Below are 13,847 nucleotides of genomic sequence, written 5' to 3' on the forward strand. Positions count from 1 at the left end.
TTCCCACTTAATTCTGGTGATATATTAGGGGTTGAAGGTTCAAGTTTATTTTTAAGTTCAACTATTGTAGAACTGATAGAACCTAATTCGCATAGGAGCAAGTCGAATCCTTTAGAAGGTTGATTGACAAGACCTTGTTGGTCTAAAGAGTCAGTGACTTCGGTTTGTGTACTTTGTTCATGACGAATGTTAGCTTTGGCCTCATTGGGTTTTTTTACCTCTCTATTGAGCCCTTCCAGTGCAAGAATAAATCCTTCCATCCTATTGACTTTGGACATAATCTCACTCATAGAGTATTTTATATCCCTTAATTCTAAGTGAGTGACATCATGACCTTTGTCCAGCAAGTCCAATATCCGTATTATCACTGGGAAAGTGAATGGTTCTTGCTCTTTAGAAATAGGGGATGAATTAGGTTCACTCCCAATATTTTGTGAATATGGAACATGGAGATCAGGGCTTATAGGAAGTTCCGAGTGAGAGGCATTATCTAAAGCTATAACATTAGCAGGTGACAATGGCAGATGTAAATTTGATGGTAAATATACATCAGAGTTATCTGCGTTCGTGTGCGAATCACGATTTCTAGGTATTAGTGGAGTCAGTAAACCAATGGATAACCTAATGCGGGAGTCCAAATCAGCCAGGATTTCAAGATCTGAATTGCTATTATGAGGCTGCAATTCATTAATAGAGCCTGGATATAAGTCATCAGGCTCTTTTGATTCTATGTTCAAGTCAACCGGATGTCTTGTAATATCCATATCAACAATACTTATAGAAGATGCCCCATTATTAATTTGGTCGGTAGGATTAAGGGAAACCGCCATTTCAGAGCACTTTCTACTTCTCAGACCACTGGCCATCATCTATTGTAGCTAAATAAATGCCCAATAAAATGACTCACGCTTATTTTTTTTTTTTTTTTTTTTTTTTTTCCCCAAAGTAAATAAAGATTTTTTATTAGCAAAATCCTACCTTAAAAAATAGTAGAGGACTCTGCGAGTAAGTACTTGCACCAACACAAGAGGAAAAAGACCTATACTTAATCCATGCGTATTTAAGAACGCCCACCCGCTCACCCGAACAGCCAAACAGCCTGAAGCACTTCCATGCACTTCGGTGCGCGCGCGGTGCGCGAGCACAGACGTTTTCAAATGGTGCACACCAATCCCGCTGCTCGGGGGGCGGAGCTACCTGCAACCCTTTGAATTGTGGCTGTAAGAAAAAGGAAGGTAGTAACTAACGTTGTAGAGACACTAGCACTACAACAGGAGCACAAACACAAACACTAGACCTAAATCCCCAAAAAAGCGCTATAACGAGATTCGAGCAAACTATTTACTTCAGGTAGTCCAAGCACGTTGCGAGACGCTGGCACTTCCTCTTGCCGACGGCTCTCGCTCATGCAGTCAAAAGGTCCAAGTTGAGTCTGGCAGGATCTGCAGCCAAACAGCCTGAAGCACTTCCATGCACTTCGGGATGTGTAATGTTTTGTAAATGATTAAACAAGTCTGCAAGTTGTCTTGGTTATGTAAAAAATAATACAAATAGTTTTTTTTGTTTTTTTTAAATCTTTCACAAGCCAGAAACAATAAAGAATCCCAGATGTGAATACTTGTGGGAGGCCCAGCCCAGAAGGAGAAAGATCAAGGACCTATATAACCCAATAAGAGGGGTTACTGTGGGACATTTGGAGAAGACAGATGATCACAAGCTGTTGGAGACAAGAAACTAGAGAGGCTGAAAGGAAGCAGGAGGCTTGAGGCTTAGAAAGCGAAGAGCTGAAAAGGAGGTTGTAATCGGTGAGCTGAGAAGAAACTAAAGAGGTGGTGTGAGGAGCTAAAGATGAGGTGGAAGGAAAAGCTAAGAAATAGGTGATGAGTTAAAAGGGAGGAGGAAGGAAGAACTGAAAAGAAGGTGAGAATGAGCTGGTGAAGGAGGAGATGGCAAGAAGGACGAGGAAAGAGGAGGAGGTGATGCAAAGTGTTCAGGAGGCTGTGAGAAGAGCTAAGGAAGAAAGGAATGGCTGTGAATACGTTTACGGTTGTGCGATGAGCTGTGGAGAATGAACAAGCCCGGAGCAAGGCATTGAGGTGGACCAACAGGAGTCCATAAATAGTGAGAAAGTCCTTATGAAAGTACGTGAGGGTCTCTTAAGAGAATTTCTTGGTAGGCATTTTGCTGAAAGACACAAGTCATTCCTGCCAGACAGACTATCCTTTGTTTAATTTGACTTGTGAACCAACTGGAAGGTAGGAGGTACAAGTAGCATGGGGCTGACAGAGACCCTGGGAATTATGAGAAATGTTTCTCTTGACAGATGTTTAGAATCATACACCCATCTCTGCAAGTCCTGAGAACTAGGCGGCCCAAACAGTGTTCTCCCAGAAGGGAAGGCAAGGTTTAGCTGCTGCTGCCCTGACTTCTGTTCCCCTCCCGACTGCTGCTGCCACCTTCCTGACTGCATACACTACCCAGTTCTTGAGTAAAGGAAATTGGGGTATACCAGGTATTGTGGGTGCTGTGGCTCATAAATTAGACGGAAACTGTACTAGAAATGTGGTTGTCAGCTGCAGACCATGGCACAGCTAGGATAACCCCTGCCTAGCGTAGTATTGTAGAAAACCAAGGGTGTGCCAAGATCAATGCGCTGAGACAAATATAAATGGCTTTCCATTGTATCCCTTGAAGAATCAGTAGGGTTTCTGTGGAATCACTCAAGTAGGACGCAAACGACGGAACTAGATCTTTTATAGCTGTGTCAATGGGCCTCCTTAGGACTCCAGCGCTAAACCATGGTGCTATTAGCACCATGGTCCATGCCGGAGTCCGCCATGGCGGAATGGGGAATTACCACCCCATTCCGAGGTTGGTGGGGCGGTAATTCCCCATGCCGCCATGGCCCTTGCCCATTCCCATTTTTGCCCCATAGGGCTCAATGGGAATGGGGAAGGCGCTAATTACGGTACCGCAAATTGCAGTACCGTAATTAGCACCAAGGTCCCTTTGCGGGTCCCTACTTTAACGGCTGGTAAAACCAGCCGTTAAGGTCGGGTCCCGCAAAGGGACCTCATAATTAGGCTCTAGGTTTTTAACGGCGCCGCAGCCTTTTACGGCGCCGTTAAACACTTAGCGCCTGGGTCATAATGAGGCCCAATGTACTCAGAGTCCCCCAGTGGCCCATCCCAAACCTCTCATCATGGGGCGAATATCAGGAAGTTCTTTGAAGTTTTTGTGTACTTTCAGTAGTAAGTACATGGTTGGGATTACTGGATTTGTTCTCAAAAGAAAGGATTTTTCTTCAGTGAGGAAACCTCTTGTGTACCATTCGTGCATGAGAGCCATTCATTCCTTCACTGTCTGTACTGTGGGATTGCTTTTCAATTTAGTCTAACAACCCAGAGTTGTGAGATGTGTGTTAACCATTTGAATGTAATCAGTTTTATTGAGAATTACAATGTTGCCTCCTTTGTCAGCCTCTTATCACAATCCCTTTTAGAATGAGTTAGATTGGATTTTTTGCTCAAGTACCCCCATTTGGCTTGGTCCATGTAGATATGAATATCTGAGGTTACTGCATTATAAAAGGTTTCAATAACGCTGTCCGTAGATGACAGGTGGGGAGAGGGGGGCAATATGGCCCTGTTTTTCAATTCTTGTGCTTCTAAGTTTCTATGGTGGACTCCTAATTCTTGACAGATGGTCTCCTTCATCTTGGACGTATCTGAAGTTAGAGAGTAGAAGATGGGTATTTTCAATGTCTAATATTGTGAAATGACTTACTGGTTCACTGAATCCTGGTGATCCAAATGTTCTAACCTTATTATGAAAATAAAATTCCATTTCGGTTTCCTGACGAATTTGTCTAAATCGATCTGGAATTCAATCATATCAGTCATGGTACTGGGTGCAAAAGAGAGCCCCCTATTGAGTGGTGTTTTCTCATTGCTAGACAGAACCCTGTTTGATAAGTTGATGACTAGATCGTCTGTAATGACTTGCCCATCTGGCATCTTTTACTGGATTGAGTTAGTCTTTTTATTAGGTCGTGTCTTGCACTTGCCCCTTCTTAATCCTCCTCCTCATCTTCCTCTGAAGAGCTTCTTTGTGTTATAGTATTGGGCCCTAATTGAAGTTGAAATTGAAAAACAGGTCCAGATTCACTCCCCCGTCATCTACGGACAGTGTTATTGAAACCTTTTATAAAGCAGTAACCTCAGATATTCATATATACATGGACCAAGCCAAATGAGGGTACATGACCAGAAAATCCAATCCAATTCATTCTGAAAGGGCATCCCTCAAAGATCTCACAAATGACAACAATATTGTGATAAAAGATGCCGTCAAAGTCATTCTCAATAAAACTGATTACATTCAAATGGCTAACACACCTGACAACTCCGGGTTGCTACACTAAATTGAAAAGCAATCCCACAATACAGATAGTCAAGGAATTAACGGCTCTCATACAAGAATGTCACACATCCTTTCTTTTGACAACAAATCCAGTAATCCCAACCATGTACTTTTTACCCAAAGTACACAAAAACCTCGACAAACTTCCTGATGTGCGCCCCATAATGAGTGGTTTGGGATGGACCACCAAGGGACTCTGAGTACATTGACACAGCCAACAAAGATCTAGTTCTGTCACATAAGTCCTACTTGAGGGATTCCACGGAAACCCTACTGATTCTTCAAGGGATAGAATGGAAAGCCATTTATATTTGTCCCACCTTTGGCACACCCTTGGTTTTCTGCAGTACTCAGATTCGTGACTGCTGTGCCCACTCCCTGCTTTTCTCCCCCCAATCCTGTCCCATCATTCCTGCGCTCACCACCCGCTTCTGACATCACCATCTGAACCGTACTGCCTTCTGTCTCCCCGGCTTACTCCACAACCCCATCTCAATATCACCCCTAAAGCCCTGTTGTCATGGACTGTGTCCAAGGTGAACTAATGACCTTGAACTCATTAGATCAGCCAGAGAGGCTCTAAACCTCACTCTACTGGCCAGCATATTGGCCAAAAGGGTAACAGGATCTGGAAAGGCCGTCAAATAACCTAAACAGCTGAAAAGTAAAAAGGCAGGACTCAGATACAAGACCACTATTACTGTCCCCAAACCCTTCCCCTAAGTAACACAACCTACCTGTAGCCTCCAAATGAGTGCAGGGCTGGAAGAGAGGCAGGGCCAGGGGACCCAACCAAGCAGCAATGGTGCAATGGCTAGGGATATGAGGATCTCCTACCTGGGCAGCACGAGGACACAAAATGCTAGGTGAAAAGAGAGAAAAGAGGTATCGGGGTTTGCAATGCTTGTAGCCCAAAGCAGATTCCTTAAGCAGAAGAACCAATCCAGTGGTAAACCAATTTCAATGCCCAAAATCCATACACAAATCCAGGTCACACTCCAGTATTCACCAAGTCCAGATCTTTCAGTGCGCCATAAAAAGGGAATTATAATTATAATTGTTATTTTATAACACGCTTAATACTGGAGACCAGTTTCTAAGTGCGAGACTGGGTTGCAAAGCTGTGTTGTTATGCATTGTCTTTTTTTTCCAACTTTATTCAATAAAAATATACAACACAATTAAATAACCTCAAAACTATCAGAGTGAGAACAAGCAAAAGATCACACCATATACAGCGATTCATTGAAATGTAAATTACACATAGGTTAACTGCAATTTAAAGAATAAAAGGAAATCATAGATCATTCCCACCCACCCACCCCAAAACAAGGCAGAACAATACAAGACAAAACTACAAAAACAACACAAAACAAGCACCCCTACCCACTCCTACAGTCTCTAAATCAATTAACAGCAAAAACATAAACTACACCTCAACTGAAAAGATCACGAAATGACCCTCAACCCTCCTCATATTCAACTTCCCTATGATGCCGAATTGCTTCCAAGGCAAACTTGTTGTCCCTGAGCTATCCTCTCAAGCAGAGTCAAGGGTAGTGTAGCCATGGTCCAAAAAGCCGAACGGATTAAAAAACACCACTCGAGCAGGAGCCGAGGAGACGCTGTGTTTTAGCACTTCCGGCATTACAACATGGGTCACATGCATGCATGGTGTGTCACATGACTGGACAGGGGCGCACTCCATCCTGGGAAATGTAGGAATCGCCTGCATGGCCTGTCCAGACAGAGCCATTACAGCTTCCAAGGGCATGTTTGACCAGGACAGGCAAATCTTGGCAACGTTACAGAGACCTCCCCTAAATGCATGCAGACCCTGAGGGGGTAGTCAGGATGCAACTAATGAAACTGGGCGAGGGGTATGTACAGTATGTATATTCCCCAAGGGTTCCCAGGTCCTCTCCTCCAGGCCATACCCCTTCCAGTCGATGAGATAGTACAGGGGAACATGCGGAAAACAAGCATCAAGTATAGACCGTACTTCGTATTCTCAGCGGAACCCAATTGGATAGACAGAGGACATGTTTGTAGATTAGTAGAAGGCTTGTTCGGTTTCAATAGAGAGGTATGAAACATGGGGTGGATGCACCAAGAGCACAGAAGGACTAGTCAGTATGTCACAGGATTGACATGACAATCAACCTTATAAGGGCACACAAAACAGAGCAGCAGTTGCGCGAAACAGATGTTCAGATGATGAGTAGAAAGCCAAACCGACTCACCGGTTTTATAGTCAAGTGCTTGTTGTGATCTTGTGCCAACTGTCATCACCAAGTGTTGCTGACCCTCTTTCAAGTTAGCGTATGTTTCAGCATGAAGCTCCTGCAGATGTTGGAAGCAAGCATCAACTGCCGGTATCAAAGAGTTACGAGGATCTACCAATGGCAAACTACTGGGATGTTAGCCCTACAAAACGTAAAAAGGTGAAAATCCGGTGCAAGAATGAGGAGTGTTACTCTAGGCAAACTCAGCCATACATAGTACAGAAAGCCATGTTTCCTGGTGTTGTAAGCATTAGCACCTCAGGAATTGCTCTAGCGTTGGGGTCATGTGTTCAGCCTGCCAATCTGTCTCTGGGTGACAATAGGGGGAAAACCATGCCTTTATGCCCATAGGAGCTGTAAGGGTTTGCCAAAACCGGGAGGTCCCATATGATAAGGGAGGGGAAGACCAAAAAGGTAAAAAAACATGGTATGCCAGAACTGTGGCCAAGGGAGGCCTGAACAGGGGATAAACCGGGACATTTCTGTGAAACTGCCCACTACTACCAGTATATTATCTTTGTGATTTACTTTAGGGAGATCTGTAATGAAATCCATGGTAATCATGTAGCAAGGCTTGTGAGGAATTGGCATTGAGTGTAGCAACCCCATGGGTCTTCCTCAGGTATTCTTCCCTTGAGCACATATTGCACAGGTCAAGACTTAGTCTATTGTGTCCAGCTTCATCCTGGGCTACCAACACTAGCGCGTCAGTATAACAAGTGTCTTGTTTTTGACCGTGTTGGCCATGGATGTTGGCATCGCTAGACCATTCTATGCCTGTTGTTTAGTACTCTGTGTAGGGCGGCATAAACAACCTTGGATGTATGGGAGCCTGTTCTGATATTCCACATTCCAATCGTTAAGTTTGTTGGTGTGGGAAGACAGCCATACCTTAATGGAAGAGGTCAGTGAAGGAGTTGGAGTACAAAGACATATTGCGGGTTTGGTAGGTAGGATGGTGTCTGGATAACGAGGCAGAAAGTCCCCAACAGATATGCTGCACCACGGGGCGAAGCTGTAACAAGGGGGTTGTCCTCCCCTCTATAAATCTAGGAGGTGTACAGGGAGAATTCAGTGTACCCTGGTTATTTAGACCCTAATGGGAACACATATCATTCTGGGCAACCATTAAGAAAAGCAACATGCTTGCTGATGCTAAACACATGACTCAAAAATATATGTAAAATGAATTTTAATTTATCATTTAACTTTCTATTATGAGCTTTTTTTAAATAAACTTTATATTGCAAAAAATTCCAGTTGTTTCTTTCATAACAATCCATGATGTCCATTCATGAAAAAACATACATAGTTGAAAATTCACTATATAAAGGAAACTGTACTCAGTGACATGAGATGTAGGTTCATCATTTTTGCATATGACCAACAACTTGAAAATCAAAATGTCCTATGTCATTGAGAATGGAGAACATACTGTGAGAATGTAAGATGGGGAGACGGTTGAATCTATGTCTCCTGTGCCCGGCTAAAGTCTGACCTTATATTCGGTCACCACGGGGCGAGCCTTGATCATAAAATCAAATGCCAAAAATAACAGATGCAAACATGCTTGGCAACAATTGATGCACCTTAAGGAGGTCAGGTCTTGGATGTTTTGGGTGGTTTGTATACACCACCATAGGTTTCATAACACCAAGCAGATAATGTCTCCAGGCCTCAAAAGCTTAATTGATTGCCAACAATTCTTTTCTGTCTTCTTCGGTAGCCGTAAATTTACAGGAGTGGAATGCCACCAGGCTTAAGACTCTTATGGTCGGGCGTTCCTGAGACAGGATGGCCCCAATAGCAAAAGATGAAGCATCTGCTTCCATATGGTAAATCAGGGTTAGGATGCTGCAGGACCGAAGCCGAAGTTAATGCTTATTTGAGGGTGTCAAAAGCATCTTGCATGTCTTGGGTCCAGATAGTGAGCAGAGTCAATGGGACAGTTGCTGGAAAATCCCAGAATATAACGTCAGTAAAAGTTTGAGAACCCCAAGGAGGTTTTTTTCTAATAAGGCTTTCACTGATGTAGGAATAGGCCATTGCAGGACAGCTTTGACTTTAGCATTACAAATAAAGCAACGATCAGCAGAAACCTGGATTTGAGGAATTCCAGCTCACATGCATGATACAAGCATTTCTCTGCTTTTCTGTATAAAGCATGTTGGCAAAGCTGTCGCACGACTGCCTGCGACGAACATCAATCTTTCATCATTATGTTTGGCTTTGGGCAATGTCGGAACAAGACAACCATACCAAGAAAGACGAGATGTCTCTTTAAAAAAAAACGTTAATATAACTGTGACGTGTAGCTCTTGCGAGGAGAGAGGTATGGTATGCAGGGTAAGCCCCCCTTACATGATTACACCTTGGAGAGGCAGAGCAGAACGGAGTCAGGAAGCCCGTGACTTCTGGAAAGGCAAGGAACGCCAGAGTGAGACAACAGAGTGCTGATGAGTCCTGCAATGGGGGAACCGTTGTCCGAACAGGTAGCCAGGACCTGTGCAAGGTGATGGTGTGACCATGGCCACTTTGTGGTGGGAGAGATGCCCAACTAACGACACCAAGACTGCCAGATAAGGGAGTACTGCTAGCTCCCTGCTGCCTGCGTGCATAGATGGCCCCTTACATCAGAGGTGTCGAGAACTCTACGCCGGCAAAGCCAGACACAGTGCAGAGCAGCCGAGAAGCAGACTAGCTGAGTGCCCGTCGAGCCCCATAAGGCCTGGGAAAAGGTACCGGGGAGAACGGAAGTGGTTAGAGCCCACCAGGCTAACGTGTTGGGAAAAACCTCTCAAAGTCACAAGCATGAAAGTTCAACATTAAATGAGCAGAACTGTAGATATCTGAAACTAATACAGAGTGTGACAAAGAACACTATTTGGGAATTAGATAGAAAGTGGCAGTGAATAGACTGGGAGGAAGGGAGAAGTCCCTAGGTAGTGAGGCTTGAAGAGACGAGAGAGAGTCTACTGCAAATAAGTGTAACCAGTATTGTGAAATCACACTGTCAAGGGAACAGTGTCAGAAAAGAGAGAATCCAATACCAAGAACCCAGGAGAGGGGGGTGATGGGGTACTATGTGAGAAAATGTTTCAAGGAAAAGTGCCTTAAAGCTAGTATTAAAGAGAAAGCAAGGCCCACAAGTATATGTGAAGAGCTACATGAGCTCATGAAGGAAACCTCAAGAGACTATCAGGGAAGATAACTTTAAAATACCTATATTCTAAAGAGTGATATTTGTATCCATACCCACAGGTGATAAGATACAGACCCAAAGAGAAAGAAAGCAAGACAAGAGACGACCAACAGAAGAGAGACATTCTTTTGGCCTCTTTTGAGGAATTCATGTTAGTGGTAGGGTCAGCTAGAGTTAGGTTGGGACTGAGGACTGAAATGAGGCAGCTCACGCAACAGGTAGGAATTTATGAGCTTTAATACTTAAGTTACACAGGAGAGAAAATACCCCCACCTCTCCACCAGCTCCTTCATCATCAACCCGCCTCTCGACTAAACCCAAACAATCCGTAGAATACAAAGAACTCTCCACTCCACCCAGCAGCTCCACATTCTACAGAGAGTTAACATTGCTACACATCTCCCTCCCTCAACCCTTTGGATTTCCATCACGAAGACGTATGCATACTTGGAAGAGCCATCTACATATACACAACAATTAGGTAACTATATACAGGTGCACATTGGTACACGAAAAAGTTCATCACTCTTCCCGTGCTCTTTTGAGAGAACCATATAACGATATACTAAACAATCTGGTAACTATATTCATATGTGCACAGTGAACAAGGAATTCATCACACTTCCCAATTGCTGAGGTAGTCTAGTACCTCATTCTTGGACTTGCTTCACTTTCGCCACTCTCGCCAGATTCCAAGCCGGGCCACCCTGCACTCTCACTTCTCCTCTCAACACCTCTGTCAATTTAACTAGCTTAGAATACAATGTATACCCCTTTTTTTTATCATACCCCCTTTCTTGACTCGTACCCACCTCAACTTCCAGGCTTGGAACATTGCAACAAGGACGAATAATGCTTGTTGTCTACATGACGGCAGAAAAGCACCTTTAGTTCATTTAAATAGGCAGGGTGATCCTTTTAATAATAGGGAGAGATAGGTATGTTTCCTTATATTTTCATTAAAGAAATGTAAAGTATCTTCAATGTGTCCGACTCCTCCTTCCAACCCGCCACAAGTCCTTGAAGTCCAAACCAGAATCCTTAAGCAGAAGAACCAATCCAGTGGTAAACCAAGTCCAATGTCCATAATCCATGCACACATCAAGGTCACAATCCAGTAGTCACAAAGTCCAGATCTCTCTATACGCCAAACAGAAGGGGAATCCAAAAAGCAGAGTGCATGTACAGTAGTCAAGGTCCAGAAAGCCAAAGAAAACCAAACCGATGCAAAAACGCCCCTCACAGAAGGAATCAGCTGAAAAGCACAGGAGCTGAGAATACGCCTTGTTGTACCCTTGCGGCATCACTGTGTGGGTGACATGCATGCCACGTACGTGGCATGCTGTGAAATGTAGGAATCGCCTGCACTGTCTGTCAAGAACGCGCCATGGCACCTGCCAAGAACAAGTCTTTGTTATGTGGCGTATGTATGTAGTACTGGGCAAGTAAGTCTGGGGAAGATGAGACCCGGTCAACCAATTCCATGGCCCAATCACCAGATGTTGCAGCTCTCAGCCAATCTTTCCAGCTTGACTCCTATTCCCCACACGTACCAGGCAGCCATAAGCAGCATGTCAAAGAGAAGATGCGAAGAGTTCTCCGACGACAAAGTCCTGGTAATGAATGTGGCACTATGCCTCATAGGTCGATAATATATGACTACCCCACTCTGCACAACCAACTCTGGAAAAACACTCTCGGCCTCATTACGAGGAGCGTGGTAAAAACGGGGTAATTTAACCGGCATGGAGGTATGAGCGGGTCCGTGCTCCTATGACACCGCTAATAGCGGCTGATTACGAGTGCGCGAGCATGCACGAACCCCCATGCCGGTAATGACCATACCAGCATGCCGCTAAAGGACCTCCAACCCCCCGATAGCACCATCACGGGACCCGCCGATACCGCCTCCGACTAGGAAGAACCCCTTAATACCGACCCGGTAATAACAACATGCTAATACCGGGCTTGTAATACTGGACCCGGAAGTAACGTTATCGCGTCGGAACGGGAAATGTGCCGGCGGCCATCTTTAAAAACACAATCCATTGTAATCCTCCCAAACCAACAGTTGTTTACAGGAGAGACCAGTGGCAATACTTACACCATGTCCAAGGCAACCCGGAAGACTACCTGCCGCCTGCGGAAAAAAAGCTTTTCTGATGCAGAATTGAACATGCTTGCAGACACACTTGCCGCACATGCTGATGTCATAAAAGATCAGAACCTGAAGCATGAGGTGCAGCAACGAAAGAAGGAAATCTGGCAGGAGGTAGCCTGCAAGGTCTCCGCTGTTGGAACCACCCCACGGACAGTGAAGGATTGCAAGAAGAGGTGGGAGGACCTCCGCCTCAGTGTCCGTAATATCCTTGCAAGCAACAGGAGGGAGGCCATGGCTACAGGCGGGGGTCCCCACTCGCCTGCCAAACTGACCACCTGGGAGGAGACGGCAAGCTCCTTCATCAATCTGGAGTCCATCGAGTGATTTGGGGAGATGGAGATGGCTGCTGCAACATCAGCAGAAGGAGGTGAGTGACCCTGCAGATCCCTGTAGGGGAAACCATGACATAGCACAAGTGATATGGAAGAGAGTCTAGGCAAGGCAATGCATGTCCCAACACACACATCAACATATTCTACTCCAGATGGAGTGCCAAACCCTGTCACACTGAAATGCATGCTGAGTGTCAATCCCATTACCAACACACAGCCAACACACATGGACCATGCCCATGTAATACATCACACAAACCCCAATACAACGGCATGCCACCTGCCATGCAGCAAATGCCAAAATGCCCCCTCATACTACCCTGTGTGACACACCTGTAAGACATAAATGCATGATTAATGAAATACTCCACAGCACCATAGAATGCATCTGGCATGTAACACCATTACTGATGCCCTGCATCTCTTCTACCCCCCCAGGCACCGATGGAGAAGATGCCAGCCAGGAGACCACCACGAGGGCATCCACGTCCCGGCCACAGAAAACGGCAAACGACACCACCACCACCTCCGAGGCAGCCTCGCAGCCCACACCTACAGCCAGTGCGCCTGACACTGTGGACACCCAGCTGCCCACACCTACACCAGTGGAAGGCGAGGCCCTACAACCACTGGCCACCACCGAAGATGACTTGGAGGAGTATGTGGACCAGGAAGGAGTCACACATGTGGCATGTCCACGCACCCCAAGCTCCGTGTACACCCCCCGCCCCAAACCCAGCCCTCACCCACCTACAGCAGTGCCGATCCCTGCCTCCACGATTCTGACCTGAGCCCCATCCCCGAGGACAGCACTGATAATGCAGGCCCCGTGACAGCACCCTCGACCACTGCTGCTTCCACCAACAGCCTTGAAGTACGGCTGGTGAGGGTGGAGGCCCGACAGGAGTCGATTTTGGAGCTGCTGCGCCAATACATCGCGGATGGCAAGGACACCAGGCGGGAGATAGCCATAGTGGGGACCACAGCCGCCATAACGGCCAACACAGCCGCAGTCAATGCCTCGGCAGTGCTGAAGAGAGACTGTCGGGGGGGGCCATCACACAGGTACTGACATCCATCCTGTGCATCCTACGAGAAGGAGTGCGAGGCACACTGAAATGCTGCCCACGGACAGCAAGAAGTCCCGCAAATAGTGTGGGAGAACTATGGGAGTGGCTCAGATGGTGTTGGGGGTGAATGGGAGCATTAGGGGGAGTTTACTGGGGGGTTTTGGGAGTTTACAGGGGGGTTGGGAGTTTACTGGGGGTTTTTGGGAGTTTACTGGGGTGTTTGGGAGTTCACTGGGGGGGGGTTTGGGAGTTCACTGGGGGGGGTTTGGGAGTTCACTGGGGGTTTGGGGGGAGGGGGGGTTGTCACATTTTTGCTGTTTGAATCAATACACCTGTTGCGTGAAAAAACATTCAATGCCTGGACATTTCTCCGGA

General features: G+C 45.8%; 1 protein-coding gene across 2 annotated transcripts in view; it reads right to left on the minus strand.

Annotated features, from left to right (window-relative positions):
* Positions 1–13,847, minus strand: part of CHDH (choline dehydrogenase) — a 1,156,730-nt gene that overhangs the window by 117,822 nt on the left and 1,025,061 nt on the right. The gene's annotated exons all lie outside the window — the stretch shown is intronic.

Source organism: Ambystoma mexicanum, chromosome 2p, assembly GCF_040938575.1.
Source record: "Ambystoma mexicanum isolate Mex_15411 chromosome 2p, UKY_AmexF1_1, whole genome shotgun sequence".
In the NCBI taxonomy this organism is placed as follows: Eukaryota; Metazoa; Chordata; class Amphibia; order Caudata; family Ambystomatidae; genus Ambystoma; species Ambystoma mexicanum.